At 39.3% G+C, this 17,810-nt stretch overlaps 1 protein-coding gene across 1 annotated transcript in view; it reads right to left on the bottom strand.

The window, feature by feature from the left end:
* Positions 1-17,603, bottom strand: part of LOC121888462 (cadherin-18) — an 88,800-nt gene extending 71,197 nt beyond the window's left edge. The window contains exon 1 of the mRNA XM_042399971.1: positions 17,418-17,603. The gene's annotated coding sequence lies outside the window, so the exon portion shown is untranslated. The remainder of the gene's footprint in view (positions 1-17,417) is intronic.
* Between the last annotated feature and the right edge of the window lie 207 nt (positions 17,604-17,810).

The raw sequence follows: 17,810 nt of genomic DNA, 5'->3' as shown, positions 1-17,810 counted from the left end.
GCTGCTGCTCTCTATCTCATACAATGCATGTGACAACATAAGAGAGAAAAGCTAAAACGAGACATTAATGCAACTTACGACTGTCACATACTTTGAAGGATAATCACCGCATTATTTTTTATAAATATAAATATTTTACATATATATGGATTAAGATGTGCTTAGAACCCCTGACTAATCCCCATGTTTCAAGTATCTCTACATTCAAATTATGCAGCTCAACTATAGAAGTTGGTGATGTTGACTAAGTGCGGTGGTTGTAATGTGTAATACCTACTGCCAGCCACGCCACCGAAAGGGAGGGCAAAGTCTGTTCCACATCCACTTGGATTAAACCAGCAGAGGATAAATATTCAGCCACACACTAAACATGTGTAATCTGGGACAAGATTCTCATCTGCATAGGTAGAGCGACGCCCAAATCCTGCTTCCCCTGCACTCTTTCTGTAACTGCACAGACGACTACACAGTCAAAGCATCAGTGAGACAATCGTGGTACCTGAGTGAGTCAGACTCTGTGTCAGAATGAGAATATCTTTTCCAGTGGTTTCACTTTCGCCTCCTGGGGCTCTCTTCAATCAGTCTCCTAATTGTCTGATTATCATGCTGATTCTAAGCAAAATACATTTCAGGGAGCCATGAAATCAACAGCATCTGGCTCTGTCAATGGAAATAATTTCCCCCTTTTATGATGATGATATTGTTTTGAGCAGCCTTCTGCCCGTGGCGTGTTTATATACAGTATGTGCAGCACTTAACAGGATGGGTTATGCATAGTGGCAGCCAAGGAGATTTTGGCAAGATGCATGCAAAAGTGGCGACATTTACATGCACATGGAAGTCAGTTTTGATTGATTTGTAAATGTAATGATTTGATTTGAATATGAAGTTTAAATTAGGACCAATCTGCTAAAGATGCTTGTTGTAATCATATGTTAATTTTAAATATTCTGTTTTCTTATTCTCAGTGAATCTCAATGAATTTATCCTACTAACAAGTGTATAAAAAACTATTTAAAAGACATCACTGAGCCACGTCATCGCACTGGGTGACATGTTCCTTCATTACCATGCATGTGTGCAATATAATTTATTTTGAGTCAATCCCATATACATTTAACATGATGCGCCAGATGGTTCGTTTCACAGAACCATCTGAGAAGTTGTCCTTGGAAACTGTTTGGGAAAAGAGCAGGCACTTTCAAAAAATACTTGGCAGGTGACTGGATGAACCATCTGTCTATCACCGTCTATCACGTCTGTCTATCAAGGGGCTATCGCTTCTCGCTGTCATCACACCTAAATTGTAGCTGCCAGTAGTTCTAGGATGCTGGTTAGTACGAACCACTGGTGGTTCAGCCACAAGCGCATAACTCGAAGCTTAGATGGATTACTAGATGGTAAACATACACTGTCCTGCTGCCTTAAATACTCACTACAGTATTGAATGTGTATTAATCCACCACAGAAAATAGTCCCCAACAAATGCACTATTTATTCCTGTTTGGGTAAGGTTTGTTAAAAACTACAGTGCCCAGCTTGGGGCTGAGTGTTACAGACAAGAGTGAGGAAGTTATAAAATACTGAGAGACACTTGAAAGAATTGTTGGTTTTTGTCTTTTTGTGGGACTTGTTTGAAGAAAAGACACATCTTTTCACTTTTTTGATTCACCATGTGTGTGAAGACTCATACTAGGGCTGAAATGATAAGTTGTTTGATCAATGAGTCGACTGACAACAAAGAGTTTTCATGAATCATTTAAGTCATTCATCATTATATTACAGACTCTCAAATCTGAGCATTTTGTTGGTTTCCTCTGTTATTGTTTTTCATTAAAGTTTTCATTGAATTAAATACTTTTGCTTTTTGGACTGTTGGTCAGTAAAAGCAAGCAATTGGAGGATGCCATGTTGGGCTCTGGGAACTTGGGATGGGTGTTTTTTGACATTTTATAGACAAAATAATTGATCACTTAATCAAAATGAACTAGCCAATAATGAGCATATTAACTAGTAGCATCCATAACTCAAAACTTCTCCTGCAGAGCCGCTGGATCATTCCCTTCCTTCTTCCCAACACCCCCAGTGGTATAATCAATCTTTTCTTATGTTTTTTTTTTTTTAGTATTGGTCTGTGGCTTGGACACCATAGGCAGACAGAAATACTGTGTTTCCATCTCCTGTTTTATTCATGGACACAGGAAATCTCAATTGCAGGGAATAAACTAGTCATGTAAACAATTTAAATTAAATAAGACCTTAGCCGGAATACAGCCAACACTCCTCGCACGTAACCACAGCCGCTGATGACACTGCAGCATGTGAAACACTTAAATAGGCAGGAAGATAAAATGAGAGACAACGAGAGAGAGAGAGAGGGAGAGAGATGTTGAGAAAGCAACAGAGATGCGCCTCAATTCAGCCCGGCAGAGAGGGAGAACAGGCTCCTGTCGCCTGCCACTAATAGCTAATGTTTTGGGCTCCTGCTGAGAGCTCACCCACTGCATTCAATTTCACAGCATCAGCTTTCTGTCGATGTCAAACACCAGATAGCAGAAGACCGGGGTGGGTCAAAACACATATCACTGAACCACTGTTCTATCCTCAGAACAAAGATGGCCAGTCAGAGAGAGAGACCACCACAGCCAAAGAGACTCTTGACTTTTCACCTCACCTGAAAGTGTATAAAACATTTTCCACTCATTTATAGGAGCTGGTTGGCTGCCTGTAGTCTCAGGCGATGTTAACTGAGCTGAGGTAAGCAAACGAGAAGGTTCAAGTGAGTACAGTACGACATAAACAGCAGAGGAGAGAATTAGTGACGCAGCAATATGCATTTATGTGAAATTAGACTGTATACTGACTGAACACTGTCGTGAAAGGATCCTGAATTTATTTATTTTCCTTTGTTGTTCCTGCTGAATAAGAATGTGCTCTCTCCATGAACCTGTTATAATAAAAGCTAAAATGGAAGCCGACTATAAAAAATGTATTTGGCATAATAGATGCGATATGTAGTTTAGTCTGTTGTCAAAAACAATCATTATGACTTTATTTTTTACAGCATGTGGCTTTATAAATATATTTTGTGCAGACTGTAAGAGAGAGAGGTGGCAGAATTTGATTTAGTGTACATATTTATGTATATACTATATATTTACATGTGTAAGTTCATCCAACTCTAACTTTGTTACCACTGCATTTCATCTAACAACGATATTTAATATCTATTTTTAAGTTGTCTCCATGGACTGTTACAAATTTGGCTCTGTTAACTGGTACCCCAAGAACCTGTGTTACATTGTGATTATAAGCACTTGTAGACTGAATTATCTAGGTTACAATTGCTGTATATTGCAATTCAGTGACAGTAATAACAGCCACTTTTGTCAGAACTGCAAAAAAAAAACACATTTCATTGATCTGTACCTGTTCTAAAAATAAGCGCTTTTTGCCTGGAGTCTATTGGGTGATTTGACCCAGCTCATTGTTTGTGAAAGGAAGCAGATTAGTCTGATCAGCTTCACAAGTGGGGCAATCCTCTGAATGTGCGGCACACCCTGGAGGTTCCACGAAATTGGAGGAGACAAATAGGTTGGAGAGAGGTGCCAGTGATTCAGAGGTTTAGCCAAGCAGACAAGTATTTCCACAATGCCATCTTATTACAAAACACATAGGGAATCATGGCTGAATGAATTGTTTTAGTTGTACGTTTCCTACATAAAGAATCTGAGCTTGTGTACCCTTTTCCCATGCAGCTCCGTCTTAGGTTTTGTGAGATATTTTTATACCATTGTGTTTGTTAGCACCACCGACTCCTGATGTTATGAAGATTCTGTCCAGACAGCCACATAAAATAGTGTTCACAGATGTAAACTGTTCTGAAATATCACACTTGTCTACTGCTGGCCATTGAGCAGCTCTGAGCACCTCCCTGGAGAGTTATTTCTAAATCCGAAAAACGCCCTGAGATTCAGACCAGCAACCCCACATGGCCACACATTTACTTCTATAACCTTCATACTGCCCAAGTCCAGAGTTAAATACACTCATCTTCATAAATCTATCTCATTTCCAGCTCATTCACACTACAATAATACTGCTTTTACTGAAAAGTCACACAAAGTCTATATCAATTTGAGTAGTTTTTTCAGGAGAAAATGATTGACATTTTTCTCTCTCATAGCTGACTCAAGCACATGTTCCAACACCTGCAAGAATATGACTTTGATCACATTACGTAACCCGGGGATGGTCGGCAGAAAACAACCCCAAGATCATCTAATAATCATGACCCTGCTCTATGGATAACACTTCCCTCGCCTCTTCTTCTTGTCAAACCGAGATCTGAAGATCTGAGAATAAACTCTCTTTCTTCTTGCCTAGTGATGAGGGTGAGAGTAATCTAGTTTTATGGCTACAGACAGTCAGACTGTCCAAGAAACATTTTAAATCAAGGTGTAGCCATGAAATAAAGCAAAAAAAACACACTTGGCTGTCAGACACTAAGAGTATAAGAACAGTTAAAGCCCACCTTGTAAACAGTCTAGGAATTACAGAACACTAAACCTACAATTAAGCATCTGAAGCTTGAAAATATGACATATTGTAAAAATTAATCCACCTATTTTCTCTCTCTTGTATACATACAAATCGAAGAAACATAACAGACAAATGGTCCAACCTCATATTTCATTTCTTTTTCCAACACTTGTGGGTAATTAAAAGCAATAAGCAGCAGGTTTTTAAACACAGATTAGGCCTGAAGGTAATTAGGCCCATTGCAGTAATGACTCCCACTGAGTCAAATGGGCAGGATGGTGTGTCAGTCACCCCCTCCCACTATGTCTCCCAAAGTCAACAGCGACTTGTCCTTCCAGTACACTACCCTCCAAACGCCATCTGTCCTAACCCTCAGCTTTGATTACCTCAAAACCGAAACACACCATCCTCTTCACACTGCTCGGCAAGGCAAAGGTTGCCGTGATGAGAGCAGGAAGCCTCTGATGGTCTCATCTCCTCATGTTTACATGCCAAGTTAAACAACCTTAATTATCTTTGAAGGAGTTCTTTCACATTTTTTTTTTTTTTTTCTTGGTGTCAAATTAGAAAACATGCCTGCACTCGTCAACCTCACTATATGTTGTTTGGCTGCTTAATGAGAGCTGGGTGGAAGATGGAAAATGTCCCATCTGTTGTGTGTTTAATGGCAGGTTTCTTGAGCTCTCATCATACAGCGTGAGTGCCAGGATGGAGCAGACAGCACCCATCTGCTGGCCACTGCAGGGAAAAAACACAGTTTTTCAACTGGCATCATCATCATCTCTCACCACTCTCACTGCAGCGCTGCTGCACAACATCCAGACAAGGGTAGTGGATGTAGTAGCCCTACATCAAAGCATTTGCCAGAAGACTAAAATGCTGAAATGTGTGATTGTTTTCAGCGTCAGTTAATTTGTTGATTATTTTTTTCTGATTAACCAATTCATTGTTTGCCAAAGGTGACATCTACAAATGTCTTGTTTTGTTTGACCAAAACCTAAAGATATTAAATCTACAACAATATAAAACAGAGAAAATCAGGAAATCTCCCATGTAGAAGCTGGAGATACTGTAATTTTTGACTTATGTGCTATTTAAATGACTTCATGAATTATCAAAATTGTTGGTTCTTAATTTTCTGTCAATTTCTTGTTTTGGGCAACATGGCAAATCATCCTCACAATAGTAATAAGAATTCCCCATTATCAGTTCACTGCATATAATAATATGGCACATGCATGCAAAATCACAAATAGGAGCATCAAACTACCTTTTATGCATCACATGAGGCAAAACTCTTCATACAGTATGTGTGAGATGATAAACTTAAATAACTAGTTGTATTAGTTTTACAGCTTGCTCAAATCTGTAGAATGATGACATAAGATCATCAACTACAGTCAAGAAACCATCATGTTTAAATTTCTTGTTTTGCCCAACCAACAGTTTAAAACTTAAAGGCTTCCTGTAGAGTTTTTGACCACTATTAATGCTATTGAGCTATGCTATCTGTTGGTATCTCATGTCTATGTCCTGCCAATAGTTTCACACTATTTCGCTGATCAACAGTTATGGTGGAGTGGAGTCAAGAAATGGTGGAATGCACCAGCTAAGGCAGAAAATAAGTCTGCTATCAATCCAACATGGCTGTAAACCATGTAAATTTCAGTTTCTGCCAAAATACATTCAACATGTTTATCAGAAGCTGGTAGAAGCAAATGATTGGCATACTGGCTTCAGAAATGATTATTCTACTATCAAATTGTTCCTGCTTAAGTTCCTGTCCATCCACTAAGCATTTCAGCACTACTTCAATGAGCTTGTAGTGCTTTTGGGATTTAAAACATCCTGTGGCAAATAGAACAAGAGAAGAAGACACAAAGTGGATTCAGAATGGAAATGTATTCATATAACCTACAGTACTGGGTTCTCTTCATGTCTGAGAAGTCTAAATTCGGGTTGAGGCTACTAGAGTTTGACGGGCTTCACCATTTCACACATGCTAAAACACACAGAGCAGGTAGGTTTTACAACTAGGAGAGGGCCCCTGTGCTCTCATCCACAAAGTAGAGCTGAGGCTATTCGCATTAGCATTTCATACACAGATAAGCTTGCTTTCTCGCTGCCAGGTAGATTCCCTCATGAGAGGATGAAGTGTGAGAGATTTGGGGGTTTCGCAGATGCTCACCACACTGCTTTTCAAGTGCCCACAGAGACTCGTGGGTGGGGGTGGGGGGGTGGGGGTAGCAAGAGACTAATATGCCACATCATAGTCCAAGAAAAGAATAAGCTGGTGATGTAGACGGCACAGACAGAGATAGGGAGGAGTAGTTGGAGGGGAGTGTTTACAGTATGCTGTGTGGACTGGAGAGACTGATGTTTTCATGCTGATGCTTTTTTTCTTTTTTACATCACTAGCGTGGACGCTTGAATTCACACTATTGTTCTTCAAAGCTTTATTTATCATTCCTCTGTATGTTTTTCAATCACCAACTACTTCTGTATACTTGCACCTGCAGAAACCATTAAAATATATATAATAGTGTATGACTTACTGTTTGTGTGTAACTGGTTACCAAAATTTTAAATGCACTGAGCGGGGCATAACTCTTGGATGCTTAGTTCGATTGCAACAAAATTTAGGAATGTTGTACGCATAGCCACGCTGCACAAGTGTGTAACATTTGATACAGTTCTACCCACAGGGGGAGCTTCTGTTATATTATAACATGATATTTCTACAATTCTGTTGTCTTTAATGAAATGAAAGTTGGTACACAAGTTCTCCATGAGAATATACACAGCATGGCACCAACAGTCCAACCTTGTGACCATAAGTGAAACACTACCAGACTACTTATTAACTGCCATATCTCTTAAATGTAATATTCCATGGTAACCAAATTCAGCAAAGTTGTACAGATGGGCAAGTCTGTAGCGTTTGATATAACTTCACCTGTAGGTGGCGCTAGTAGATTTTAAAAAATTGCTGCTGGAGCAGCAGCTTGCAGTGGCAGCAGCAGTAGTGTGTATTGTGCAGAATGTTTATTCCATGCAATTAATACTTTCTTTCTAACTACTTATGACAGTACAGAAGGTTTATTCCAACCAAACACAACTTTTGTTTGCAGGTCTCAGCTCTTTAAGCTAATTCCTTTTTTTGTCCCAAAGTGTTTAGCAATTCAGTTCATCTGTCTGCTATCTATACAAATAATTTCTGCCTTCAGCCTTTTCAGGCAATTCATGTCAATTTCCAGCTTTTACAGTATTACAGTTTAGCTTTCAGCAATTTTTCTGTCTTTTATCAACTCTCAGCTTCTGTAGGTAATGCAGTTCAACTTCCAGTTCTGCCAGTTTTACATTTTTCAGCTTTAAGGTTTTTCAGCAGTGCAGCGCAATGCATTTGGGCTTTCAGCTTTTTCAAACAAAATTAATTTCAGATTTCTGCGTCTTTCAGCAATGCTTTGTGATTTATTTCAGCTGTAAGCATTCACATGCATTTTGCTTTTATCTATACCATGAAAAGAAAACAAATAAAGCATCTATTAAAAGAGCGCATTTCTGGGCAAAATGAGAATCATGACTTTCTCACTCAGAACTGAGATTATGATTTTTCTCATATTCATTCCTCATCATCACCAGTGGGATTTCCTTGATTCTGACACATTTAATTCTAATTGTTGCTGTTCCCCTGAGGCTTTTCGTGCACTGTGCCTCTTCTCAGTTTCACACTGAGACATTAATTCAGGAGATCTCTGCCTGTGTGTAAGCATCAAATGGTGTAATGCAGATTGTCACTTGTTGATGGGACTTAAAGAATAAACTTAACACTAAATCCATTTCTTTCAGATAGTAAATTAGTATTTCTGTTAACTCTATAGTGTTCTTTGCAATGGAAGTTTTTTTTTTTGTTTTATTTGTTTGTTTGTTTCCAGAGGAAAATTGAGTAATGCTGTCTTCCTCCTCTGCAACTATCTACTATTTTTTTGATTAATCAGTCAATTGTTTGGTCTAAAAATAAAAAAAATAAATGTAAAATTGGTCTGCAAATAGGGAAAATACCCATTCCAGAGCCCATAGTGACATCTTCAAATGTCTTGTTTTTTTCCAACCAACAGACCAAAACCCCAAGATATTCATGCTTCATGCTAAAATGGGATGTTTGGTTGCTCTTTACGAGAAAGCATGAGCACTTTGTTTGCACTTTGCTTGATGTAAATACTACAGTGCAATATTTCTGTCATGTAATGAGCTTGTATGGTCATGATTCAAAATCAAAATACATTCTTTTTTAGACTGGCATAAACTTTAATAAACACTAGTTTTGGCATCAGTTGGATGTCAAGCTTGAAATTAGGTTCTTGGCATGGCTTCTCGACTTGTTTCGGTGCATTGAGATTCATTTCAATACATGGAGAGCTGTCTGACACTTTGGCACATGGTTTGACAGTTTGGCAACAGTGCGCGAGCTCACAAGCCCAGTCCTTGGGGCGAGGAAGTGGGCAGATGCTGCTACAAAGTGAATGGTTCAATCACAGTTATGGAGACGGTTGTAAGAAAACCTACTTACACACTACACAGCTCAGCTGGAACATTAATAGCAATGGTGGCAATGGAGTATTCAGTATGGACTGACTGTATGAATGGCAGGACAAAGCAGGGATGTGTTTTGTTCAAACTTGGTATCTCCAAATGGGAAATAGAGCAGAGTTGCTTGTTCACATCATTCTTTTTCCTTTTCCGATACACATGCCATCTACATGTCTACACAGATAACATTTCAACTTTAAGAATCTATTAAGCTTGTTTATAAAACTCAAAACTGTTGAATTCAACCTTACGTAGAGGTATTGAAGCGATATTAAAATTCTAGTTGTCATCTTAAGTCTAGTGGACAGCCCCCCGCGGCTCGCCTCTCATCCACCTCAGATCTGTGAATCAGTAGGGACACCCTATCCATCTCCCCCTCTCACTCTCACTCTCATAAAGCGTTGGCATGGTCCAATTAACATCTCTCTCACATTTCCACGACTCGCCATTGCACGTGAAGGGTGAGCAGGTCTGACAGGCGCACAGCACACTAATGTTTTATCAGTGCCATACATCAGGGTTTCTCTTTGCACTGTGACACTGACAGCTAACTAACGTGACTCTCCTTTCCTCTCTGTCAGGATACTACATGGCTTTTGAGTTATAAAACACTGAGAGCAGTATCTTAAAAAGGTAGTAAATGTGACGTCTCTTAACAGTGAACATGATAAACAATTTATATAGAGCTTCACTTGAAAATGCTGTACATTACTCTAATGAAACCATTTGGTTCCATTAAAACATAGGGAAATGTAATGTTTTCTCATTTGCACAAGTGGGTAATTTGTTTTTTAGACTTATTCTAACAAATATGTAGCACACTGGGTGCTTTTTCAGATGTTTTTGTAACATTCTCCAGTAAAACTGATGTCATAATGACCGGGTTGCTACAGAAACTATCCTGTCTCCAGATGTTTAATCTCAGCAGTGTCCATCATCAGTCTCATATTCTGCTAAATTCTCCTCCAGCAAGATGCAGAATGCCTACCAGTTTATTCTGTGTTCTTTGTTGAGTGTTAAAGTGTTAGTAAAATGCCTAAAGCTTAGAATGTAAATCTAGAGAGGGATAATATGATAAAGAATGTGCCCAGGTGAATAAAACAGGCTTTCCCTTGAAGAAGCTGAAACCTCCCGAATGAGACCAAAAGGCATACCCACCATCCCGATGCTTTTAAGCAGAGAACAAAATAAAATACTTGCAGGCAGCCCCCAGGATCCCGACTGAAACGCGCAGCGATTACATAATGACAGTTCATCCTTAAGAGCTATTTAAAAAAGGGAAAGTCTCTGAGCAAACACTCACAAATGTGACATGGAAATCCAACTCCCCCCTAATAGTGCATTAACTATTCATGCAGCATATTGGCAATCAAATGGCTCTGTTTTCACAGGCTGCAAAGACATTCTTCCCATAAAACACTGGACAAATATGCAGACAGAGAATATTCTCATCTGCATCCCACTGCAGTGGAAGATTTTTCTCTCTTACATCACACTTTGAAGCATGGGCACTTTTATTACCTACTTTAAATGCACTGAAAATCAGCTTCCTGCCAAACCTGATTTGCGGTGTTCATTTATTGGTTTGTATTTTATGATGTTTATTATGTTGCATTTTTAGTTTTACCTACTATGCTCAATATGACTCAACCCAAAGCTTCTCTATGCCGTGTAGGATAGAGCAATGCTTCAATTAAATCATTTAATGACCATGTGTTACACATATTGCAATGAGAGAAGGTGTTTTGTGCTGTTTGGAGAGTTGTGACCGCCCCCGGCTGACTGTTAAGAGGAGTGCAAATTGTGATTTGTGTAAGCGTTGAGTAAATTTCAAGACTTCCAGGGGTTTTATGAGGCAGTCTATGTATTCATCAATTTCTTTTAACCATTTAGGACCACTGTCACTATATTTTTGTGAAGTCAGAATCACAATGCCTTGATGCCATGGCCTTAAATATACTTTGCCATGATCAGACTTAAGACTTCTTTTCATAGTGTCGAGTGTTCTTTAAGGAAATGCTTTTCTGCCCATTTATCACTAACAGTGAGAGCAGGAGATGAATCACTCTAATGTTGCTTTCACCTATACTGAAGAAACCCAAAGTGCAATAATGTCAACGTGATGCAGAATGCTCTGTGTGCCACTATAAGCAATGGAAGTCTAAATTACAAGAAGTAAAGGTCAGATGACAGAATATCCAGAACTGTGTGTTAGAAGAACAGTTGCTGAAACTTTCTCTACCTAATCATATATTGAAGCTGGTGTTTTTGGTTTAAATCAAGACAACTGTTTTTTTTTTTTGAGTTTTTTTCTAATTGACTTCTGTTCTCCTCAAAGCCTCCAAGTGTGATCTTTCCCAGAATGAAAACCATGTAGTTAAACCCACCCAGCTAGCTGATCACTTCATGGAAAACAGCTTCTGCCTCTTACCATCTGTCTCCTGATTGGCTATTGGCCACCATCTTTGTCCGGTAGACTATTTTAGTCTCTGAAACGACATAATCTGTATGTTGTGCTGGCAACGGTCCAATGACCAAAAGTCTGACATTTATTTCACTTTAGTCATTTATTTATTCATTTATTTATTACACTGTCACATTTTTGGACAGGGATTGGCTGTTTGTCTTAATGATGGGATTGAATGACAACAATGCAAAATTCCCAATTGGAATAATGGTACAGAAAGAATTTCAAGGCAAAGAAAATGCTGAGGACTGAATCATCCAATATTTAGATTTAATTTGACCAACAAAGAAAATGTCATCATTGGCAGACAATGCTGTGTGTTTTGTTTGACAACCAGAATATCTGTCAATAATATCTACAGTATTTGGATGAATATGATTGTAACAAGTTCACTTTATTGAGAATTGGATAACAGACAATAGCAGCAGCAGACAGGATTTGTCAAAGCATGATCAGTGTGGGAAGTTTTAACTAGAATGAGTTTAACTGGACACCAGGTCACGTGGAACATAATATTATAAATGATGGCAGAGTTTCCAACAGATATGAACGTCCATATCATTGAATATTTGAAGGACCAGTGTGTAGGATTTATGGCAACTAGCAGCAAGGTTGCAGATTGCAATCAATTGAATACCCCTCCCCTCCCATACATGTAGGAGAACCTACAGTAGCTGCAAAACTTGTGAAAAACACAAAAGGCCCTCTCTGTAGCCAGTGTTTGGTTTGTCCATTCTGGGCTACTGTAGAAACATGGCGGGCTCCGTGGAAGAAGACCCACTCACAATGTAGATATAAAGGGCTCATTTAAGGTAATAAAAACACAACAATTCTTATTTTCAGGTGAGTTGCACAAATTAAAACGTACGTATGAATATTATATTCCATTTCTGCCACATCCATTTCGCTAGACGCCACTAAATTCTACACACTGCACCTTTAAGTCTTTAATGGCAACGCACAGCAGTTGTTATACATTTATACTAGTCCCTCAGAGATACTGTAAGATAAATAATGCTTTTCTATCAGGATACAAATGATGAACATCTACAGGTAGATGGAAGTAGCAATCAGATTCCATATGTGAGATTTTTTTTTTCTGTTGTTGCAAATGTGGTGCAAATATTTTTTTTTAGAAACAACTACTGTAATTTGTCAAACAGTAAAGGTGTCATATGAATATTGCTTCTTTTAACTTTGACTAGGGTGGAGCTATTTATTTCCCCCTGTCAGCTCTGCTCATGCTAGCTATCTTTTTCCTCTTCAACCTCCAAATGAGTGACTGCTGCTGTCAGGGATACAATCTTTACAGCATGTTTAATGTTCAATATGAGAACTCATTTTTGTGCGTTTCTGTGTATACATTCCCATCAGGGCAGAATGACTGATAAGAAATTTAATGACAAAATTCCATGCCTCATTTATCTCTTGAATCCACATAAAAAAAAAAAAAACATCACAGCGCAGCATTAGAAACAGGGGATTATTTTACCTTGTCGCGCCCTGGATTTAGAAGATTGCAACACTGACAGCACTGATCAACACTTGCCTTTTCAAAGCTACCATTCTTACTTTCAGAAAACCTCTACATTGCCAGTCTTGTTTGGCAGACAGACTCACTGAATGACCACTTTTTGTTTGCTATCTGTGTAGAGACTGTGAATGTTTTGGAGAAAAAGCATGATTCATCCTTTGAATGGCCCTTTGACTGTGCAGTTGGAACAATAATCCACTGTTCTCTTTTCTTCCTGTCTGGTCCGTTAATGATATGATTGAGAACATTATGGTGGCCATCACACTGTAGCTATGTGGGGTGAACCATTTCTGCATGGACCATGAATCCTTGATGGACCTTGCATGCTTTTTGACTTGGCACAATCAATCTTCCATAAAGTTTGGGGACTTGAAAGAAACAGATTTTTTTCATTTTTAATGGTAAAATCTGTGCAGCAGAGGCAGAGATATCCTGATTTGTAATCTCTACTGTGGGTCAAAAACACTGCAATTTCCATACTTCCACTCAGTAGCATATTTGATTAGGTCCTCCGTGCCTGGTACATCTTTCAAACACTACACCTCTAGGTTCTAATAGAGACAATCGATTACAAATTTTAAGTTTCCAAGCCCAAGTTAGGATATTTTTTCAGACTTTAGAAACCTTCCTCCAGAGCCAGAGAATACATTATATAGTACAACTGTTTTCACAGACTTAAGTAGAATTCATGTCGAGTACACCTTTTAAATTTTTGTTAACATACATGGGCATACATTATTCGTGGTGGTGGACCACTTGTTAAACTTTATTGATCAAAAACAGTTCAAAACTGAGCCTTAGCAGAGTGTTTTGTAGGTAGCAGTGAAATGATCAGTGGTGCATTAAGCTGAAGTGCTGTAACCATATACGATATGAAATACTTTATTAATCCCCCACGAGGGAAACTGAGTGCCACCATACATATAGGACAGACAACAGGTGAGACAACAGGGAAAAGGCATACACATCTCAAGGCAGTACAAAATAAGGGGAGAGGACAGCGCAATAATAAATAGTGTAAACATCAATGTGACTGTATTGGTATATGTTAGTGGTTATATATGACATCAACATCAACATATTCAAGGACACTAACATCACCACAATCCTCAGTACAACCACCATCCCAGTCATCAACATCAGATCATCATCGTCATCATCAACAGTGACAGTCAACGACAATGTTCATTAAAAATCTTCACTGCAGCAGGTACAAAGGACTTCCTGAATCTCTCTGAAGAGCATAACAAGCCTGTCACTAGCAGAGCTCTTCAGCTCGCTAAAGACATATACATAGTTTTTACAATATTGTTTAGCATGTGATCTAAAGTTGGTCCTAGTTTGAGAAATTATTATTTTATGGTGTTGCATCTTGCCACCATTCTGAGCAATGTGCATGGTTTAAGATGTCTCCTCTGCTGCAAGCACACTGTAATGAATGACTGATAACTGCACAATTGTTCACACTTGAGTTGACACAACACTTCAGGGTAGGGTTTGTGTAACTGGTGTCAAATCAGGGATTTCAGTGATTAACATGTGCAGTTTGGCCTTTTGTGCAGATATTATCATGTCTGCATCATTCACAAAGCGTGCTTTTTCAAAAACCAGTAAAGTAAAATGGACATTTCCTCCGAGTCGCTGTCTTCAGTGAGATTAATAAGGTTGTAATTAGCTCCGTGCCCTTTTCAAACAAGGAAACATCCATGAGGCTGGGCAAACATGCATACTAGTATATCAACAAAGTGTCTAATACGGGGTAGTAGGGCCACGTTTGTCCTTTCAGAACTATCATACAGGTTATAGTGGGAAACTCCATCTTTTTTTTTCTATAAGGAAAGCCTACGAGTCACTGATAGGAGGAGAACCTGGAAATCAAAACCTCCCATATAGGTTCAAAGATCATTAGGTTTGATTATTGCTAAGACAATATGGATTTGTTTAGCCATATTGTGGTGTTGAGCAAATCCAATTCATTGTAGAGCTGAGATGATCACTACATTTTTAGATTAGCTAGAAAATTATCTGTCACAATTCCAGTTATTTGAGATTTAAGCCTTTTCTCAAGTTAAAAAGAATTATTTTTTTTCCTCACTTTGAGGTTTGGTGGTTTTTTTTTTCTTGCTTTCAGTCAGACTGACCAAGCAATTTCAGTGCCTCACTTTCACCAATCACAAGTTCATTCATCAACACATAAAAGAAATGAAGAAAAAAAAATCACTAGTTGAAGCCCCAGTTGCATGTTCATCCATCCCTTTTTAAAACACAGTTGTTGTTTTGTTTGTCAGTGCAGCTGGTGGGCTATATTTTGCATATGCTGCCGTGCTATTCCAGACTGTTCCACTTGCCAGATTAAATTGAACAATTTCATGACTAATACATGTCAAATTCAAGCACCAACTGTTACGCCTCTTTTGGAACTCAGTCATCTACCTCATTTTAAAGAGATGATAGCCAGACCACTTTAAAGCTAAAACATAACACGTTGTGGCTTTTAACTTAACACTGCTTGCCTCTGTAACTGCTTTAGTAGCTGTGACTTTTTTTTTGTAAATTCACAGTTTAGGTCAGTGGTCATGTGGTGCTCCACTTATATTTTTCAAACTGGCACATTTCAAATAGGAGGAAAGTGAGTGATAATGGGTTGTATAATTACCAGAGACAGAAAATATTGACATGATGAATGGATGTTCAACAGCAGGCGTTCTAAAGCTAATAACTTAAGCGCACAACATGCAGGCCTGTAATGCATATCACATGTGGTATCGAATCTTAAATCACCGAGTTCCTCATGTCTAGCCTTGAGTGATCGATTAGTTGGTTGACAGAAAACAAATTAACGTCAAGTTCAATGGTTTCAGTCATTTACAAAGCAAAAATGCAATACACCTGCTGATTTCAGCTCCTCAAACATGAGGGTCTGCTGTTTTTGTAATGTTGGTCCAACAAAACCAGCCATTTTTTTGCTTGTGTTTTTTTCCCCCCACATTTTATAGTCTGAATTGACTGAAAAGATAACTGACAGCATAACAGACAGTGAACATAATTGTAATAACAAATGGAATAAATGTAATAATAACAAATATGATTTGTTGCAGCCCTAGTCCATAAAGATTTATACTGTATGCTGTTAAAAAAAGACTGTTTCAGTGAAGCAGACGCCACCCCCTCCCTTCCCCCAAAGCACAGTTTTTCTGATCATACATGTACATAATATTTTTATGTTTCCTGCATGAAAGTCAGACATCTAAATTCCTCCCACTGTGTAGCCATTCTGTCAAGTATTCAGCTACAGTCTAGAAGAAACAGCATCATCTACAGTTTTTATTTGTTTTTGTTTTTTTCTTCCCAGACACTGTTGCCCCACAACATTCTACTGGTTCATATCACACTTGCCATATTTTTTCTTCAAACATTTGCAAACACACCAGAGAGGTGAGCACCTTGAAATAAAAAAAAAAAAAATGCAATGCTTAAAACTGGCAGCCATACAATTCTCCCTGTGCTCACCAGAAGCCAATCAATGCAACATTAACAGGGACAGCTAAGCATCTGGCACTTGGCTCACGCGTCTCCCTACACATGACTGTCAAAGCATTTAGATAATTCAGATGACTGAGGCATCCACTTAAAACGAGTGTTGTTCTGTTTCTTGTTTTTTTTTCTTCTTCTCTCCCTATACAGACAGATTGGATCTGGTGCGGAAAGAGAAGCCTCGACTCATGGAGAGGGCTGCAGTCAATGAGTGGACTCCTGTTTCCTGCAGTGCGCGTAAATGTCAGTCTGGCTACACTGGTGCGGCACACACATCAGAGGGATCGGATGCTCCAACTCCCACTCTGTTATAACAGCCTGTCTATCATTCATAAATAACTCCACCGAGGCGCTGTGTGCAACAACACCCCAGGAGAAAACACTGAGGCGGCGGGAGCCAAACACACACTCATTGTAGCGAAGATGATTGGGAGAAAGTGCGCACTCTTCTTCTTCTTTTTTCCACTCATGTCTGTTTCTTTAGTGCCCATTTCACGGGGCGCAATTGCAAATGCGCACACAGTCAAAACTCACCGCTTATAAGCGCGCGCGCACACATGCCCTCGCTGCTTGTACGCGCGTGCGGAACACCAAGACTCCTATTTCTTTAGTTATTTCAAACACAACATGGTATGGACTGTCTGTGGCACACGCCGGCGCCACACACAGTAACGCGCACAGGTGCAAATGTAAAACTCTAATGGGCGGGATAACAGTGCAAAGCCAGACAAACTTATTTCTCTCTCTTACCTGTTCTCGTGCGTTCCCCTGAACACGCATGACGGTTGATTAAAAGCGAAAAAGTTTGAGTTTGTTCCTCATTTTCTCCTTCCCTCCGTCTCTCTTTCAGTTTCCTCCCCCTACCGCTGCTATCCTCTCCAGAGCAGAGCTTGACTGCACGGCTTGCGGAGAGCCGATACTCTCTCTTTTTTTTTTTTCCTCGTGTGTGTGTGTGTGTGTGTGTGTGTGTGTGTGTGTGTGTGTATGTGTGTGTGCGGGCGACGGGACGAGCGAGCCGAGCCCGTGCGTGTGTGCGCATCTCTCAGCCGAAGCATCCTCCAATCCTGCCCGGCTACTGCGGCAGCTCAGGCCGAGGAAGGCGCTTGATTGGTCGGTTTTCAGATCAATCCACGGCTATCAGAC

This window comes from Thunnus maccoyii, chromosome 21 (genome assembly GCF_910596095.1).
Source record: "Thunnus maccoyii chromosome 21, fThuMac1.1, whole genome shotgun sequence".
NCBI lineage: Eukaryota > Metazoa > Chordata > Actinopteri > Scombriformes > Scombridae > Thunnus > Thunnus maccoyii.
This window is presented reverse-complemented; position numbering and strand designations above follow the sequence as displayed.